This window comes from Scyliorhinus torazame, chromosome 10 (assembly GCF_047496885.1).
Source record: "Scyliorhinus torazame isolate Kashiwa2021f chromosome 10, sScyTor2.1, whole genome shotgun sequence".
NCBI lineage: Eukaryota > Metazoa > Chordata > Chondrichthyes > Carcharhiniformes > Scyliorhinidae > Scyliorhinus > Scyliorhinus torazame.
The window spans coordinates 240899630-240918980 of NC_092716.1; positions in this window are offsets into that span (position 1 = coordinate 240899630).

Below are 19351 nucleotides of genomic sequence, written 5' to 3' on the forward strand. Positions count from 1 at the left end.
ATCATCTCTGATGTTGTAGAACTGCGGGCATTGGCCCTTGAGCCACCCATCTGTTAGGTGGCGCATGACACACTGTAGCAAAGGGCCAGCTGCTGTCTTGCGGCGAATTTGGACGAGGCGTTCATCCGTGGCAGGTAGATTGGAGGCCACGAAGGCCACATGGGCGTCAACCTGGCAGACGAATCCCGCTGGGTCACACGGAGTATTGACTGCCCTGGACAGAGCGTCGGCAATGATTAGGTCTTTGCCCGGGGTGTATACCAGCTGGAAATCGTATCGCCGGAGTTTGAGCAGAATACGCTGGAGGCGAGGCGTCATGTCGTTCAAGTCTTTTTGTATTATATTGACCAGCGGGCGATGGTCGGTCTCAACGGTGAATTGGGGAAGGCCGTACACATAATCATGGAACTTGACGACACCGGTCAAAAGGCCCAGGCACTCCTTTTCTATCTGCGCGTAGCGCTGTTCCGTGGGGGTCATCGCGCGTGATGCATATGCAATGGGGGCCCATGATGAGGCCTCATCGCGTTGCAGGAGCACTGCCCCAATGCCAGATTGGCTGACATCGGTCAAAATTTTGGTCTCTTTCGCTGGATCAAAAAAAGCTAAGACCGGGGCCGTGGTGAGTTTGGTTTTGAGTTCTCTCCATTCGCGCTCGTGGGCAGGGAGCCATTGGACGTCTGTCGTCTTCCTGACCAGGTTCCTGAGAGCCGTGGTATGAGAGGCGAGGTTAGGGATGAACCTCCCTAGGAAGTTGACCATGCCCAGAAATCGGAGGACCGCCTTCTTGTCCTCTGACGTTTTCATGGCTGTGATAGCAGCCACCTTGTCCGCATCCGGCCGCACACCCAACTGGGATTTGTGGTCCCCTAGGAACTTGAGTTCCGTCTGACCAAAGGAGCATTTGGCTCTGTTGAGGCGTGGGCCCTGCTCCCCTATGCGTTTGAACACACGCTGGAGGCGACTGATATGCTCCTGCGGGGTGGTGGACCAAATGATTATGTCGTCAACATAGACGCGAACACCTTCAATGCCTTCCATCATTTGTTCCATGATCCTGTGGAACACTTCTGAAGCCGATATGATCCCAAACAGCATCCTGTTGTAACAATATCTGCCAAAGGGGGTGTTAAAGGTCCACAGTTTCCTAATGGATTTGTCGAGCTGGATTTGCCAGAATCCTGTCAAGGCGTCAAGTCTGGTGAAGAGCTTGGCGCGAGCCATCTCGCATGTGATCACTTCACACTTGGGAATTGGGTAATGCTCCCTCACGATATTGCGATTCAGATCCTTGGGATCAATGCAAATTCTCAGCTCTCCGGAAGGCTTTTTTACGCACACCATGGAACTGACCCAGTCGGTTGGTTCCGTACCTCTGGAGATCACTCCTTGGTCTTGGAGGTCCTGCAGCTGCTGCTTGAGGCGGTCCTTGAGGGGTGCTGGGACAGGCGTGGCGTTCTGTTTGAGTGGGATCTTGTAAGTATATGGGAGCGTGCCCATGCCTTCGAAGACGTCGCGGTGCTGGTCGATGATGGCGTCGAGTTGCGCCCTGAAGTCAGCGTCCTGGAAGGCAGGCATGTCATCAGGAGAGAGAGAGTGAACTCTTTGAACGAGGTTCAACAGCTTGCACGTCTGTGCGCCAAGCAGGGAGTCCTTCGAGGAGCCTACAATCTCGAAAGGAAGGATGGCTTTCCGTGACTTGTGCGTCACTTCAAGTTGGCACGAGCCGGTAGCAGGAATGTTGTTGCCATTGTAGTCCAATAGCTGGCAGGCCGACGGGAGAATGGTTGGTTTGACACGAAGGCTTTGGAAAGCAGACCACGCCATGAGATTGGCAGAGGCACCAGTGTCCAGGCGGAATCGTATTTGGGACCGGTTGACCGTCAGGGTGGCACACCACTCATCGTCTGGATCGATGCTGTATACCGACAGCGGCTGGTGTCTTTGCTTCGGGGGCAGCCTGTTTTTCGTTACGACACCGACTCGAAAAGGCGCCTTCGGGTCCTCGGTGTCACTGCAGTGTGAGAGGTCTGCATCGGACTCGGTGACCGTGGGTTGAATTGCCCGAACATTCCTGCGAGGCTGGCTGAAGTGATACGAGTTGGCAGGCTGAGTTGCTCGACAGAAGGCAGCATGGTGGCCAAGTCTTCAACATCGTAGACATTGCCGAGATTTTGCGGGGCATTGCCGCTTTAAACGGGCAGAGCCACAGTTGCCACACGTCGTGACATCAGCACGTTCGCTGCACCACTGTGCATGCACGGTGCGGTCGTGTGTGGTGCGCGCCGGCGCATTACGTTCCTCAACATTGCCGTCCCCTCGTTTGGTACGTTCAAGCGCGGTAGTCCGCGAAAAGCGCGCGAAATGGCCGCCCTCATCCAGGCTGAGGCCCTGGAGTTGCTCCATCACTTGGACCCGTTCCGCCTCGTAGGGACCTTGCCACGCCGTTTCAGCCGCTTGTATATGGGAATACCGACTCGTGGCATTTTCATGTAAGCCACAGGTCTCGATGGCGGTCACTAGGGTGAGTTGCTTTACTTTGAGGAGCTGCTGACGTAGGGGGTCCGACTGAACACCAAAAACGATCTTGTCGCGTATCATGGAGTCGGAGGTGGGACCGTAGCTGGAAGATTGCGCAAGGATGCGGAGGTGTGTGAGAAAGGATTGGAAAGATTCATCATTACCCTGCAAACGCTGCTGGAACACATAGCGCTGCAGTGAGTGTCAAACTTGAGGAGGACCGTCTTGAACTTTGTCTTATCTTCATCATCTGCAAAGGTGAGAGAGTTGAAAATGTGGATGGCATGGTCCCCGGCCGTGGAGAGGAGAAGAGCAATCTTTCTTGTGTCCGAGGCGCCCTCCCTGTCCGTGGCTTCGAGGAAGAGCTGGAAGCGCTGTTTGAAAATCTTACAGTTGGCCCCGAGGTTGCCGGCGATGCGGAGCGGCAGCGGCGGGCTGATGTTGTCCATGATGCAGGATGACGGAATGCTGGCAGAAGGCAGATCACTTGCAGGTAGGTCTAAGAAGTGCTAGTATCCCACCACGCCTGGTATCATGATGTGTTGGGTGGTCTGGATCACAGACAGGTCACCAACACTTGAAATAGTGCAACACTATTTTATTGAATCATTAACTGTTTAAACATACTTAGACTGTGGGTTAATACGATACTAGCTTTCACTAAAGGCCTTTGCCTTGTCCTAACCAGTCGATGCACTCAGCACATGGTGAATGTCTGTGTGACAGGCTGTGAGCTCTGTCCTCCTAGCTAGCTGCAACTTGAAAGAGCGGGAACTCTGATGCCCCCTGTCTTTATAGTGTGTGTGCTCTCACTGGTGATTGGCTGCGGTGTTGTGTGTGTTGATTGGTCCCACTGTGTGTCCATCAGTGTGTGTCTGCACCATGATATACTGGTGTATATGATGACATTTTCTACCTGACATCTGTTGTACACACACTTCTTCCTTTTCACCTTCACCTCTATCTCTCTTGGCATCCAGGGTGATCTGGATTTATTATTCCTACCTTTCCCTGCAATGTTATCTCTTTGAAGGTATTCCATTGTGAACATTTGATTCCATCTCACTTGAATCAGATGCATTCTCATTCCAGAGAAGTGGGCTTTCCCCAAATGGATTGTTCCTTGTCCTTTTGCATGGTCAACCTGAGGCAATTTTTACTTTTTGTTCCTTCTCGTATATTGTTATTCGCTCCCAATTAGCCCCCAGAGGGAGCACAGCACTCTGAGGGTGTGCTCAGAAACAATAAGAAAAACCTCTAGGTCGTCAAACCATGTGGAGTGGTGCTGACGTATCGGAAACAAGCATCTTCAATGATGTCTCACCTGAATAGACGCCAGCCCAGTCTCTTGTGCACACTCATATCTCTGCACTTCACAACAAAGAAAAACAATGCATTGCATTGAAAAATCAATTGCTCAAGCAAGAGATTTGCTCAATCAGATATTCACAAAAACTGTTCAGAAAGTCTGCAGAGACGAAACTAACCAATAATCAATATGTAACAAAGTTTCTGTAGGATTCAGTCAAGAAATTCAAAGTGAGCAGGAGCAGACCGCTCGGCCCCTTGTACCTTCTCTACCATTCAGGAAGATCATGGCCGATCTGCTTGTAACCAAACCCCACATTCCTGCCTACTCTTAACCTTTGACCCCTTTGTTAATCAGGGATCGATATAGCTCTGCTTCCGCTGTGCTGTGATGACATTTGCACAAAATGGTCTCAGGGGTGTCGGGTACACGACAAGTGTTTATTCTTTCACCATATGGTGAGGGAGCCACTTGGGAGCGCTCTCCAGTTTACAGAATTGCAAAAACCTTTATACACTGACAGTCACGTACATAGAACATTATTCAGATTACATGGTTCACAGGCAGGGGATTAGGCATGATCTATCCTCCCCAGTTCTTCCCAGAAGCCGCACCTAGTCTCTGTTTTCGATGCCTGTTCCTTCTGCAGTAAACGGCCTCGGAGTTGGATTGGGATGTTTGACTAACTCAGATCTGTGAAGAGTACAAAGCCTGCCTGAGAAACTCACTGCACTGATATGAGCTTGTTGTGTAGTGCAGGTTCAATGGTGTAAAGTTAACGGCCGACGTAAACATGCAGCTGGTGGTATCTTTTATTCCAAGTGCATGAATATTGGTTAGAATCCCTTTTAATAAATTCATTAGTCCCTCTTATAAATCCATTTAATAAATTCATATTAGTTTAATTCGTTTTTAATTCCGAACGCACAGCCTTTTGAGGAAGAAAGTTCCAGAGACTCATGGGGGCGGCACAGTGGTTAGCACTGTTGCCTCACAGCCCCAGGGACCCAGGTTCAATTCCAGCCTCGGGTGACCGTCTGTGTGGGGTTTGCACTTTCTCCCCGTGTCTGCGTGGGCTTCCTCTGGGTGTTTCGGTTTCTTCCCACAGTCCAAAGATGTTGAGCAGGTTAAGTGGATTGGCCATGCTAAATTGCCCCTTAGTGTCCAAAGGTTAGGTGTGTTTACTGTGATACGGGGATAGAGTAGTGCGTGGGCTTAGGTATGGTGCTCTTTCAAGGACCGGTGTAGACTCAATGGGCCGAATTGCCTCCTTCTGCACTGTAAATTCTATGTTTCTACCACCCTCTGAGAGAAATAATTTCCCCTCAACTCTGTATTAAATGAGGGAATTTAAACAGTGACCCCAAGTTAGAGATTGGCCAACATGAGGAAACATCCTCTCCACATCCAGCCTGTCAATACCTTACAGGATCATAAAGGTTTTGATCAAGCGGCCTTGTCGTTTTGACACCTACCTCAGGCATGCTGCCTCACGCCATCACTTATATATTGACTGGAGAATTGTGTGAGATTGATATCTTTGTCCACAGCTCGTGGCTCTAAAAAGATCACTCCGCAGATTACTGGAGGCGTGAACTGCAAGCGACACAATGAATGACGGAAACAAGGTTCAGGCTCCTTAACTACAGAAAGGGAAAGTTGCAGCGGAAAGGGAATTCACACGATTTAGAGTCAAATTAGGTACAGAAAGAGAAATGAAGAGGGGGGGGGATATTGGATTAAGTGAGGTAGAAAAGAGAGAGAAAACAAAAGTAAGAATTTTTAAAAAATTAATAGTTCTGCAGGAATTTCAATTGTTTGTTTCCTGGACCACTAAGTTTGAGTTCTATACCAGGCCCATAAATCGAAAAGGGGTCCTTTCATCACAAGTTACCCACCCTAAGCTTCTGTCACAAATTTAATAAATATTTACCATTCATCTCCAGCCAATTTCCTGGAACATATGGTAAGATTGATGGAGAATTCTGGAGCGGGTGAAATTCACAATTCTTGGTGCACACCATGTTATTTTCTGTCTTGTACCATGAATTGTCAGTGAGATCCCCAGCAAATGGGCGGCACAGTAGCACAGTGGTTACCACCGTTGCTTCGCAGCTACTGGGTCCCAGGTTCGATCCCCAGCTTGGGTGATTGTTTGTGTGAAGTCTGCACGTTCTCCCCGTGTCTGCGTGGGTTTCCTCCGGGTGCTCCGGTTTCCTCCCACAGTCCAAAGATGCGCAGGTTAGATGGATTGGCCATGCTAAATTGCCCTTAGTGTCCAAAAAGGGTAGGCGGGGTTACTGGGTTATGGGGATTAGGTGGGGGTGGGGGCTTAAGTAGCATGCGCTCTCCAAGAGCCGGTGCAAACTTGATCGACCGAATGGCCTCCTTCTGCACTGTAAATTCTATGAAATCTATGAAAAATCTATGAAATCTATGAAATTCAGGGCCAATGTGTCAGCTCAGCTAAATCATAAACTGCCTCCAAGATGCATAATTGATTCCCAAACAAAGTGACCTTTATTGCAAGAGGGCTTGCACACAGGAATGAAGATGTATCTTTGCAATTACATGGAACCTTAGTGAGAACGCACCTGAGATATTGTGTACAGTTTTGGTCTCCGTAGCTGTTTTTCTTTACATTTAAAGTACCCGATTCTTTTCTTTTCCAATTAAGGGACAATTTAGCATGGCCAATTCATCTACCCTGCACATCTTTGGTTGTGGGGTGAGGCCCACGCATACACGGGGAGAATGTGCATGGACAGTGACCAGGAGCTGGGATCGAACCCGTGTCCTCAGCGCTGTGAAGCAGCAGTGCTAACCAGTGTGCCACCGTGCTTCCCTTGGTCTCCTTACTTAAGGAAGGATAAAGTAAAGTAGTCCGAGGTGAGAATAAGCTGCTTTCCCTGTGGAGGGGAGAGCTGACTGGTGGTGATTTAACCTGAGGATCACCACACCTCAGGCAAGGGGCAAGGTTGAGAAAGTGGGGCCTTCATGAGTAACCTCAGCCGGTACGGGAATTGACCCCGCCCTGCTGGCCTCGCTCACCGGCTGCCCAGTCAACTGAGCTAAGCAAGGATATACATACAATAAAGGGAGTGCAACAATGGTTCACCAGATTAATCCCTGGGATCACCGAATTTTCGTATGAGGAGAAATATCGGAAACAGGGCCTGTATTCTTTAGTAGGGTCTAGTAGAATGAGGGTTGACATCATTGAATCAACATTCTTACAAGGCTTGGCAAGGTAGATGCAGGATGGATGTTTCCTCTGACTTGGGGAAGCAGTGGGCGGTGGGGGGAGGAGGGGGGTTAGAACAAGGGGACGCAGTCTCAAAACAGAGATTGATAGATTTCTAGATAGTAAAGACATCAAGGAATGTGGGGATAATGTGGGAAAATTACATTGACGCAAATAATTTAATTGGATGCCGCAAAAGACTTGAGGGGACCAAATGGCCTACTCCTGCTCCGATTTTGTCCATTCCTATAAATTATACGGAAATTCTCTTGTCGCAAATAATTTTTCTGCAGTGATTTAAAGTCGACAGGCAAAACAATTAATCGCTATATGCAATTGGACTAGATGATGTTGAAATAAAAGCAAATTACTGCGGATGCTGGAATCTGAAACAAAAGCAGAAAATGGTGGACAAACTCAGCAGGTCTGACAGCATCTGTGGAGAGAGAATGGAGCTGGCGTTTTGCCTCTGGGTCCGCCAGACTCGAAACGTTAGCTCCGGTCTCTCTCCGCAGATGCTGTCAGACCTTGCCGAGATTGTCCAACATTTTCTGCAGATGACGTTGAATACTGTCAAACAATAAAACGCATCGCTATTGAAATGAATATTTCTGTTGATGCAGATTAATAATTTATCTTGATTTACATCCATAATGTATTTGTGGGCCAAGGGCATATCATGGTCTCTGGAATCACTGTTCTGATAAACACACAGGTTGCCACCGCATTTTACACTTGGCTTTCAAAATATAGTCAGCCCACGCCGATTGTGGGGGTATCAACCCCACGAATTCTTGCACAGTGTGAAATCGTGAACGGCACGTGTGCATTGCACGCTTTCTCCATGAGAAACGTTTTGATTCCGCGTGGGTAAACAAATTTCCGATAGAGGAGGGGTCGCGAATGACGGTTTGGAGAAGGTTGTCCTATTTTGAGAAAATAAATCAAATTCTATGGTTGGATCCGGTGGCCCACAATCCCATTGTGCCCAGGAACCCAGCTCAACAGTCAGGGCCTTAAGAATTCTGGCTATCCACACGTCCTTTGTGATCTTTACATGCAAACCTCAGTGACTGCTGCTTCCTTCAGGCATGCCCATCGCTCTTGATGCTAGTGGTTGGTTTGATGCTTAGTGGATTTATATTATCATGGGCGTTACTTGTTGCGGTCTGAGGGTGTGGCGTCTGAAGACTGTGCCCCTCAGTTCAGTTGCTCGCACAGCAAACCAAGATTTACATAGAACATGGAACGTAGAATATGCAGTGCAGAAGGAGGCCATTCGGACCACGAGTCTGCACCGACCCACTCAGCCCTCACTTCCACCCTATCCCCGTAAGCCAATAACCCCTCCTAACTTTTTTGGTCACTAAGGGCAAGTAATCATGGCCAATCCACCTAACCTGCACGTCTTTGGACTGTGGGAGGAAACCGGAGCACCCGGAGGAAACCCACGCAGACACGGGGAGAACGTGCAGACTCCGCACAGACAGTGATCCAGCGGGGAATCGAACCTGGGACTCTGGCGCTGTGAAGCCACAGTGCTATCCACTTGCGCTATCGTGCTGCCTGTACTTGGTTACCAGCTGCCTTTGTCTGACAAATAAATGTCCATTAAATGTCCCTCTACATTCATGTTCATCAGCTTAGAGTTCAATGTAGTTTAGCTATCGTTGAATTTCTCTGTCCTGTTAGAGTTCTCTTGGTCGGTATGGATGTTCGAAACAGAGTTTTCTGTCATGGGAGCACAAATTTTAGATTAATACTGTCTTACAATACTGAATGAACACTGCACTCCAGGACCAGGAGTAATGGGCGGGATTCTCCACTCCCACGCCGAAGTGGCCGCGCCGTCGTGAACGCCGTCGTGACGGCCCCGGTCCCGACCGATTCAGGCCCTGACAATGGGCCAGGATCGGGGCCGCGTCATCTACGCCGCATAGATGACGCGGCCGGCGCCGCATAACGGACGTCATCCGTGCATGCGCGGGTTGGCCGGCGCCAACCCGCGCATGCGTGGTTGCCGTCCTCTCTAAGTCCGCCCCACAGAAGATGGGGGACGGATCTTGTGGGGCCGCGGAAGGAAGGAGGTCCTCCTTCAGAGAGGACGGCCCGACGATCGGTGGGCACCGATCGCGGGCCACCCCACATTCCAGGTGAAGCCTGGTGCAGGATCCCCCCTCGCCCCCCCACAGGCCGCCCCCCCAGCGTTCACGCACCGCCCACGACTGCAGCGACCAGGTGTGGACGGCGCCGGGGGGAACCCGCCGTTTTGGCCTGGCTGCTCGGCCCATCCGGGCCTCAGAATAGCGGGGGTGCCGGAGAATCGCCATTTTCGGTGTCTCTGGCGATTCTCCGGCCTGCGGCCCGCGAAACTCGACCGGGCCGTTCCCGCCGCTTGGGAGAATCGCGGGAGGCCGTCGGACTGGCGTCCCCGGATATTTTGACGGCCCAGGCGATTCTCCCAACCGGCGTGGGAGTGGAGAATTGCGCCCACTGTGTCAAAGTTCGCAGATGACACAAAGATGAGTGGGAGAGCAAAGTGTGTAGAGGTCACTGAAAGCCTGCAGAGGGTTGTTGATAGTTTCATTGAGTGGGCAGATTGGTAAATCTGAGGTCAGCCATTTTGGCAGGAATAGCAACAAAATGGACTATTATTTAAATGGTAAAAAAGTTGCAGCATGCTGCTGTGCAGAGGGACCTGGGTGCCCTTGTGCATGAATCACATAAAGTTGGTATGCAGGTGCAGTAGGTAATTAGGAAGGCAAATGGAATTCTGTCCTTCATTGCGTGAGGGGTGGAGTTTAAACATAGGGATGTTATGTTGCAGCTGTACAGGGTGCTGGTGAGGCCACACCTGGAGTACTTTGTACAGTTTTGGTCTCCTTACTTGAGAAAGGATGTACTGGCACTAGAGAGGGTGCAGAGGAGATTCATTAAGTTGATTCCGGAATTGAGAGGATTGGCTTATGAGGAGAGACTGAATAGACTTGGATTCTGCTCATTGGAATTTAAACGAATGAGGGGGATCTTATAGTAACATATAAAAATATGAAGGGAATAAAGAAGATAGAAGCAGTGGGGCTGTTTCCACTGGCGGGTGAATCTAGAACAGGGGGGCATAGCCTCAAAATAAGGGGGAGCAGATTTAGGACTGAGTTGAGGAGGAACGTCTTCACCCAAAGGTTTATGAATCTGTGGAATTCCCTGCCCAGTGAAACAGTTGAGGCTACCTCAATGTTTTTAAAGCAAAGATAGATTTGAACAGTAAAGGAATAAAGGGTGATGGTGGGGCAGCACGGTGGCGCAGTGGTTAGCTCTGCTGCCTCACGGTGCCGAGGTCCCAGGTTCGATCCCGGCCCTGGGTCACTGTCCATGTGGAGTTTGCACCTTCTCCCCGTGTCTGCATGGGTTTCACCCCCACAACCCAAAGATGTGACCCTGACATGACAACAACCACTTTACATCGAAAAGAAGATTTAAAACGAAATGCTCTGGGCAGAATGAGAAAACTCTGTTGGTCCAGAAAAATTACTTGTATATCTAATGGTAAAACGCAGGGCCAGGGTAGCATGGTGGCTCAGTGGGTTAGCCCTGCTGCCTCATGGCGCCGAGGTCCCAGGTTCGATCCCGGCCCTGGGTCACTGTCCGTGTGGAGTTTGCACATTCTCCCCGTGTCTGTGTGGGTTTCGATCCCACAACCCAAAGATGTGCAGGGTAGGTGGATTGGCCACGCTAAATTGCCCCTTAATTGGGAAAAATGAATTGGGCACTCTAAATTTATAGAAAAAAATAAAACAATTTTTTTTTAAAACAAAGGAATAAAGGGTGATGGTGTTCGGGCGGGAAAGTGGAGCTGAGTCCACAAAAAGATCAGCCATGATCTTATTGAATGGTGGAGCAGGCTCGAGGGGCCAGATGGCCCACTCCTGTTCCTCGTTCTTATATACTTTTGCTCTTAGATAGCCTTCGTTTCTATAAGACATTAAACAATCTGCCCCGTGAACTAATAGTTTGAAGTGTTTTCTATGCTACTGCAGTGAATATACTTCAAAAGCAGTGGCTACAAAGTGTTTGCAAACTTCTTGGCATGATGCAAGGCACTGCATTAATGTAGGTCTTTTTTTTAAACATTAAAATGGCAAGTGTGCAAAGCTACCCGCTCCATTATAATCGGTTCCACCCTCCGCTGCTTGTAATGTTCTCCCCACGCAAAACTATAGATGCCAGTATTTACATGAAAATGGGGAAGGATCCGGGGATTCGCTAGGGGAAGGAACCCAGAAATCCTGGAGATTCAAAAGTCCTGCCAAATTTATCAGCAGGATTTCCTGATCATTTTCTCACTCCGTTTTCCAGCAAGGAGCCAACCAGCTTGACAGGTTGGCCAGCGTGTCAAGACAGAAGACCCAGCAGTTGGGGACGCGCCCCAACTAGCAGGGGATAAGGTTTGGCCCATGTGGAGTCAGAGTTTTACAATTGGGAGGGAAAGGTTGGAGGAGGGGCAGGGTCAACCAGTCACAGCTCAGGCCATAAATCAGGGGCCAGCCAATCATTGCACTGGCTACCAGGAATGGTCGAAAATGCGCTCTAAGTTGAATTCTTTTTAAGTTTATTAAAAGTAAGTGAGGTATGCAGCGTGCGCCAGTAATGAATAAATGCAGGAAAACTGTTTGTCTTAACATATTGGGTCCACTGTGAGGCTGAAGCAAATTAGTATTGATTCAATTAAGCGTATTTATACCAAGTTACAAACCATTATCTACAGTCGGAACCAGCCCGGAAATCCCGAGGACAATCGATTTGAATTAGCGAGATTTATTTTAAAGTTCTGCAAAATACATCACACTTGAATGGTAAGTACGTTAATTATTTGTTATCGAGAGAGCTGCAATGTTCTAAACCCGCTCTTGCTAATTGCAACAAATACAGAATTATGTATTGAGAGTCAACACAAGAATGTACGCTTAAAACATTCTGTTTCCAGATCACATTTCATTGAAAATAGAGACATATGTAATTGTTCAAATCCGTTTAATCACAATTCCTTCTGTCCATGTTAATGTACAGACATTGCACTCCTAATGACCATCCAACAATGACCGACAACAATGGCACTTTGTTCATCTGTTGAAGATGATCAGAAAAGCCTTTCAAGTCGACAGACAGCAAAAAGTACAAAAAAAGAAATAAAGTGTAGAATATTCAGAAGAATCATTGAAGGAGAACTGAGTGTATGCAATTCCAGCAAATTGCAGTCCCTTGTATTTTAAAGTGCTTCCCATTTAAAACTATAATCTATGGAAGCAGTTCATATTTTATTTACAAAACGCAATGAAAAATGTGTGCGGGAAAAACTACTGACTGTGTAGGTTGTTATGGTTACATGAAAATATGATTTTGCGTTGTGCAAAATATGTCAGCTACAACATGTAATTTATCTTCATAAAGCTTTGAGCTCGTTGAATGTATCCACATGGAGAAAATGGAGCACATTGTTCAGTTTTTGCTCCTAGGTAGATGGATATAAAGAATGGCAACAAAAACCACCAACAGGCCACCTGTGCCTTTTCGTGAATCTTAGAGGATTTCTCCTTTCAAGTGTGACTTTATTAAACTTGGCGAAAAGTCATTTTGAAGGGCCAATTTAACTTGACCAATTTTAAAGTGTTAAGGCCTTGTTAAAGATGAGTGTTGAAAAAGGTGCGCAGATTTCGAAATTGAGGTCCTTAAACAGGACTTAGTGTCATGATGCACACCAGGGGCAGGCGTTTTTAAAAAAACACCGGGGAATTTTATGCTCCAAGACATAGGGCTGGATTCTCCGTTCCCCGACGCCAAAATTGCGTCCTCAGTCCAGGGCCGATACAGTCGGAGGAGGACTGATCGGCGGGAGGGGGGGGCTTCATTCGTGCCTGGGGGCACCGTGGGCGGACAGTCCGGGGCGCGCGAGTGGCCGATGGCGGGCACTAATTTGGTGGTCAAGGTCCGCGGGCTGAGTCCACTATGGAGCACGGTGCGGCCACTGCAGGCCGCCGCTGTGCACATGCGCGGCCTTTGACCCGGAAGTGCTGGGGGCCGTATCGGCAGCTACAACTACAAACTCTATGCTGCCTCACAGCTCGTCCCCAGCAAAACGGTGAATCAGTGGTCTTGTGACGCCAGTTTTCCTGTTTTTCGCAAGGGTGGAAACGGAGAATCCACAAGGCATAATTCAGAGGAGGAGTGTAGTGTGCTGGAGTCTAAACATATAATCGGCACAAGATTCACAGTTTTTCTTTCGTTCTTTCATGGGATGTAGGCATCGCTGGCAGGGAGAGCATTTGTTGCCCATCCCTAATTGCTCTTGAAAAGGTGGCAATGTGCCATTGCAGTCCAGATGCTGGGCGTTCCACTGCAGAGTCAGCTATTTGTCAATGATAATTAGGGGGAGATGGTGTTGTACTGGAAATATCACTGGGCTAATGCTAATACCCTGAGAGCATGGGTTCAAACTATTCAGTTAATAAATGTGGAATATAAAGGTGGTCTAAGTCAATGGTAACCATGACAACGATCGGCAATCTTTGTTATAAGAAAGGTCTTGTTCACTTGATGTCCGTCAGGCAAGGAAATCTGCCAATCCCACCTGACCAGTGTCATGATATTCAAGTGAACATCACAGCACATACACACATACATAATGATAGACAGAGCAACGGACCAATTAGCACACATAACACGACAGCCAATCACAGACAAGAGCATACACAGTACAAAACAAGAAACACGACACTTCCTGGGCAGTCCATCAGGAGACGGCACAGGGCAAGGACCTCAAAGCCAGACACTCACACAGTCACCACGTGCTGAGTACCAAGTTTTTTATATAAATAGTTTAAAGGAATAAAACTGTGTTGTACCAATCGCAACCGTGTTGGTTCGTCTGTATCTCAGAGCACCCAACACATCAGCCAGGTCGAAATGTGATGCCAAGCCCACAAAAAGCAGCAGGAATCCAACCTGACGAATTATCGCCCCATCTGTCTATTCCCCGATCATTGGTAAAGTGACGGCGGTGCTATCAAGCAGCACTTCCGGGGCAATACACTGCTCACTGCCAGAGCCACTCAGCTACTTACCTCATTACAGCCTTGGTCCAAGCATGGACAGAAGAGTAGGCTCCTGCTCAGCAAGTGCCGCTCGCTATTTCCTTTTACCCACGTCGAAGAATTGTTTTTGTAACTTGTTTTTTGAGCAGGGCTGTGTGGCGATGGGCCCAGTTGATATGGATCTTTCATTAAGAACGTTGGGCATTTTGTCAACATATTTGTGCTTGTTGACCGTGACTGTCCCAGTCCCTTTATCAGGCTTGCAGGTCAGAATGTCTGGCTTGGCCCAGAGGCTTCTCAATGCTACCTGATGATGGAATGACCCATAACCTCCTACCCTTTGTATATTTTAAATGTGTAGATATATTTGAATCTGCAACTGCATGTCAGAATTTCCTCACACAGCTTAATAGGCTCCATCCTGTACTCAAGTTCATCTTTGAAATGGAGCAGTCAAACAAGCTCCCTTTCCTTGCCATGTTAATTGGTGTGCTGATCCATTCCTTCTTTGCGGAAGCTATATACCAACTGCACTACACCTAATTCTTCACAGGACCGATCACCTAAAAATTAATCCGAATCCTCGGGTACAATACAGAATGGGACGGAATTCACCACCACTCCCAGCTTACAAGCGGCATAAAATTTAATGCTTGAACCATTATAATCTCTCAGAGATATTTTGTGAATCCTTCTAATAGGCTGAATTTTTAGACTTTTTAAAATCAGTCATGCTGATTAAATTGGCTTTGGCACCAGTGCCTAACTTCAATTGGACCACTGTACCGTTCACTTCAAGTGGTAGCAGCCATTTGTCCTCATCAACCGCATTTATTTTAAAAGGAGTATCAGTTTGCATTTATTTAAGTGCTGGAAAATTTTTTGATGTCTCCAAAAAATTCTTCTTCTCTGTTATTACTCCAACAAACAATGATGTTTCATCACTGGAGACTGTGTGTCTTCCACTGTGCTGACTGATCTGGGGTTGAGCTTAGAGTAGCTATTCTGAGCAAGGTGATTTTGTTCCTTTGCATGGGCGGCATGGTAGCGCAGTGGTTAGCACTGGTGCTTCACAGTGCCAGGGTCCCAGGTTCGATTACCAGCCTGGGTCACTGTCTGTGCAGAATCTGTACGTTCTCCCTGTGTCTGCATGGAGTTCCTTTGGGTGCTCCGGTTTCCTTGCACTTGTCCCGAAAGACATGTTTGTTAGGTGAATCAGACATTCTGAATTCTCCCTCAGTGTACCCGAACAGGCGCCGGAGTGTGGCGACTAGGGGATTTTCACAGTAACTTCACTGCAGTGTTAATGTAAGCCTACTTGTGACAATAATAAAGATTATTATTATTATCTGGAACAAAACTTTCCAAATGTTGGACTGCCTTAATTTGTGCCTTTCACCACATCTTTGACACGCAAATACTTTGTTCTGATCTTTAACCTGTCTGTTGGTGTGCGAGGAGCTGCAGGAGCTTTCCCGCCTTTTTTATTTTTGGACGTTTCCTGCCTTTTTGGAAAAATGGCGGCAACCGGAGTGCTTTCCTCCAAGAAGACATCGCCATTAATGAGAAACATTTTAGAATATTCTGCTGCTCACAGCGCCAAGGCCCCAGGTTCGATCCCGGCTCGGGGTTACTGTCCGCGTAGAGTTTGCACATTCTCCCCGTGTCTGCGTGGGTTTCGCCCCCACAATCCAAAGATATGCAGGGTAGGTGGATTGGCCACACTAAATTGCCCCTTAATTGGAAAAAATTAATTGGGTACTCTAAATTTATTAAATAAAGAATACTCTGTTGCTAGCTCATGTGCCTGACAAATCTTAACTGTTTGTTCCAAAGATAGCTCTGACTCCCTCAGCACCCGTCCCCTCAGCTTATTTTCATTCACAGCAAACACAATTTGGTCCCGAATCAGGGAAGGTGCCACTGCAGAAAAATTACAGGTTTTAGCTTTTAACTTTAGATCAGTGATGAAATGAACTATGGACTCTCCTATCTTCTGTAAACGTGATCTAAACACATATCATTCATAAATTTCATTCTTTCTGGGGCTGCAATCTGCATCAACTCTTCAGATTAATTTGATATAATTTTTACTCTCTTTGCAAATTTAAACATATAAACAATTGTTTCGGACACTGCCGCTGTTAGGAGCATCGCTACCTTACGCAAATCTGATTGATCTTCTAAATTTACTGCAGTAAGAAACTGATTCAATTGTTGTTTGAACACAAGCCAGTGGCTGTCCGCATTGCCATGAAATCTGAGACTCATTGGTGGCTTCAAGGACTCCATGTAGTTCATTCTGCAGTCTGAAAAATCTCCAAATCCCTGTGGACCTCATGGAAGGCTGATATTTTTTTTCCAGTGTTTAATACCATCCAACCCTGGTACCATGTAATGTTCTTGTCAGATTGCCTGATTTATATTAAAATAATACTTGCAGCTAAAGCTTTAAACAATTTATTTTAAACATTAAAATTAACATTAATTGGTCACTGGATAGACATATGGACAATAAGGGAATAGTGTAGATGGGCTTTAGAGTGGTTTCACAGGTCGGTGGAACATCGAGGGCCGAAGGGCCTGTACTGCGCTGTAATGTTCTGTGTTCTATGTTCTAACTGTGGGTAAACCGAGGGCAGCATGGTGACACAGTGGTAAGCACTGCTGCCTCACAGCGCCGAGGTTCTAGGCTTGATCCCGGCCCTGGGTTACTGTCTGTTCTGAATGTGCACATTCTCCCTATGTCTGCATGGGTCTCACCCCACAACCCAAAAGATGTGCAGAGTGGGTGGATTGGAAAAAAATGCGTACTCTAAAGAAATTGAAAAAAAGAAAAAAACTGTGGGTAAACTATACACAAAACAACAGATGAATAACAGTAAGATAAAGCACAAGCAACCTCTCTCCAGCTTCCTCCAGCCAGTCTGAGGGGTCATCTGTCTCTAACATTCACTTATGTACTGGCGAGCCTCCTAGTGGTTAGTCAATGAATTACAACATAGCCATGATATCACTACAAGGACAAATACAAGAATGTCAAATTTCAGAAATATCACAACAATTTATACCACAAGGAAAAAGGTACAATGTTTTTGCAAAGCACTCTTTTCTCCAGTGGTCTAAGTTGTTACGCCTGTTTGAAATTCAACATTCTTGTGCTTGTCCTGATGGGTAGAAGCTGAAAATATTCAACAACATGTCTCTCTTTTCAGGAAGATTCAAGTTCGGCACTTGCAAGCAAAAGGTTATGTTTCATGCTGTTGACATATCTTCCGTCAGGTGATGTAAAGCAGTTCTATGAGCATATACATTTGGTTGCTATGGTGACAGGCCATGTTAATATGGATTTTGTGAGAAATGGGAGGCTGTATTATTTTTATTTTATACAGTGTCTGGATTTTTTTAATGGTATTGGTGCCACAAGAACAGTCATTAAGTGGAAGTTGCTATGGTTACAGCTGATACAATGAATAAATGTAGAACTTTTAACAACACTTTTTCATTGGCCAATGAGAAAATGGGTTTGGTTGGGCCTTTGTCTCGCATTATAAAATAAAATATGTTTCAGGTACTTGAACGTACAAGCAGATACAGTCCAGTATTATCAGTTAATTAAAAAATATATATTAACGGCAACCGGAGAAGCAGCGGTGATCGCGCCGGCGTGGCACCGGTCGGGGTTGAGTGCCCACCGAGTCCCGCCGGCATCGTTCGCGTATGGTCCTACCTGGTGGGACCTCGGCGTTCAGGCGGCGGGGGCCGTCCTGGTGGGGGGTGGGGGGAGCCGACTCCGGGGGGGGGTCCTCCATGGCGGCCAGGCGCGCGATCGAGGGCTACCGATCGGCGGGCGCGCTCATTCCGGGGGCAGCCTATGTTCCTTCACGCCAAGTCCCTGTAGAGCTCTGCCATGTTGCCTGGGGGCCGGCGCGGAGACGGCTGTGGCGCGCATGCGTGGACCTGCTTTCGGCGCCGGAGCAGCGCACAGCACTCCGGCGCTGTTCTAGCCCCCGAGGACGGAGAGAGTGACTGGGCCTGGAGGCCTGTTGACGCTGGCGTCGCTCGAGCAAGCTTTGACGCTGGCATCAACACTTGGCCGGGATTTTGGAGAATCCTGGCCCTGCTTTTTAAAAATAAATTTAGAGTACCCAATTCATTTTTTCCAATTAAGGGGCAATTTAGCATGGCCAATCCACCTACCCTGCACATCTTTGGGTTGTGGGGGCTGATGCACTAAGCATCAAGAACCACAAAGACATGTGAGACTTTAACCAAGGCTTTAATACACTACATAGGAAGCTTACCCGACACAGACGACCCCAGACAAAATGGGTCAGGTCTCAGAAGCTGGGTCTTATACCTAACTCCCGGGGGAGTGGCCAAGGCGGAGCTCTCCGTGGCCAGGTCAGGTTACATACAGGTGACCGAATCTCTACAGAGCTACAGTACAATACACAGTACAATACACAGGATTACAGGGCCACATTACACACAACTATTATATAACTATGTACAATGCTAGGGAAGTACAGTGGTGTATCACCACATTCACCCCTTGTTTAGAAGGAGGTCCGGGGTGAAAATATGGAGTAGCAAACACAGTGAACAAACAGGGAGTAACGAACAGAGTCCATCAGGAGGTTCCGTGTCGTCAGAGGTCGAGACGAACGATGGGTTTGGTCGATCTCTTTGAACGTCGGAGCTGCGGCGCTGAGGTAGTGTCCGGCGGTATCCGTGCGGTCAGTGGTGCTGAGTCGCGCGGCGGCATGACGTCCCACACCTCTTCTGCTGGCTCGAGGCGAAACTGCGGGATGACAGCGGCTGGCACGGAGTAGTAACAGGCCGAGGGATCGACGGGAGCAGAGAGGGAGCGGGGTGGAGGTTGCGGGGCGGCAGGGACCCCAGAGGGGGCCAGGTCCTTGATGGAGACGGTCTCCTCACGCCCGTCGGGGTACGCTATGTACGCGTACTGTGGGTTGGTGTGGAGGAGACGGACTCTCTCCACTAGGGGCTCTGCCTTAGAGGTCCGCACGTGCTTGCGGAGCAGGACATCTCCCGGGGACAGGAGCCAGGACGGAAACGATGTCACGGATGCCGATCTCCTGGAGAAGAGAAACATCCGCTCATGAGGAGTAGCATTCGTTGCAGTACACAAAAGGGACCGAATGGAGTGGAGTGCGGCAGGGAGGG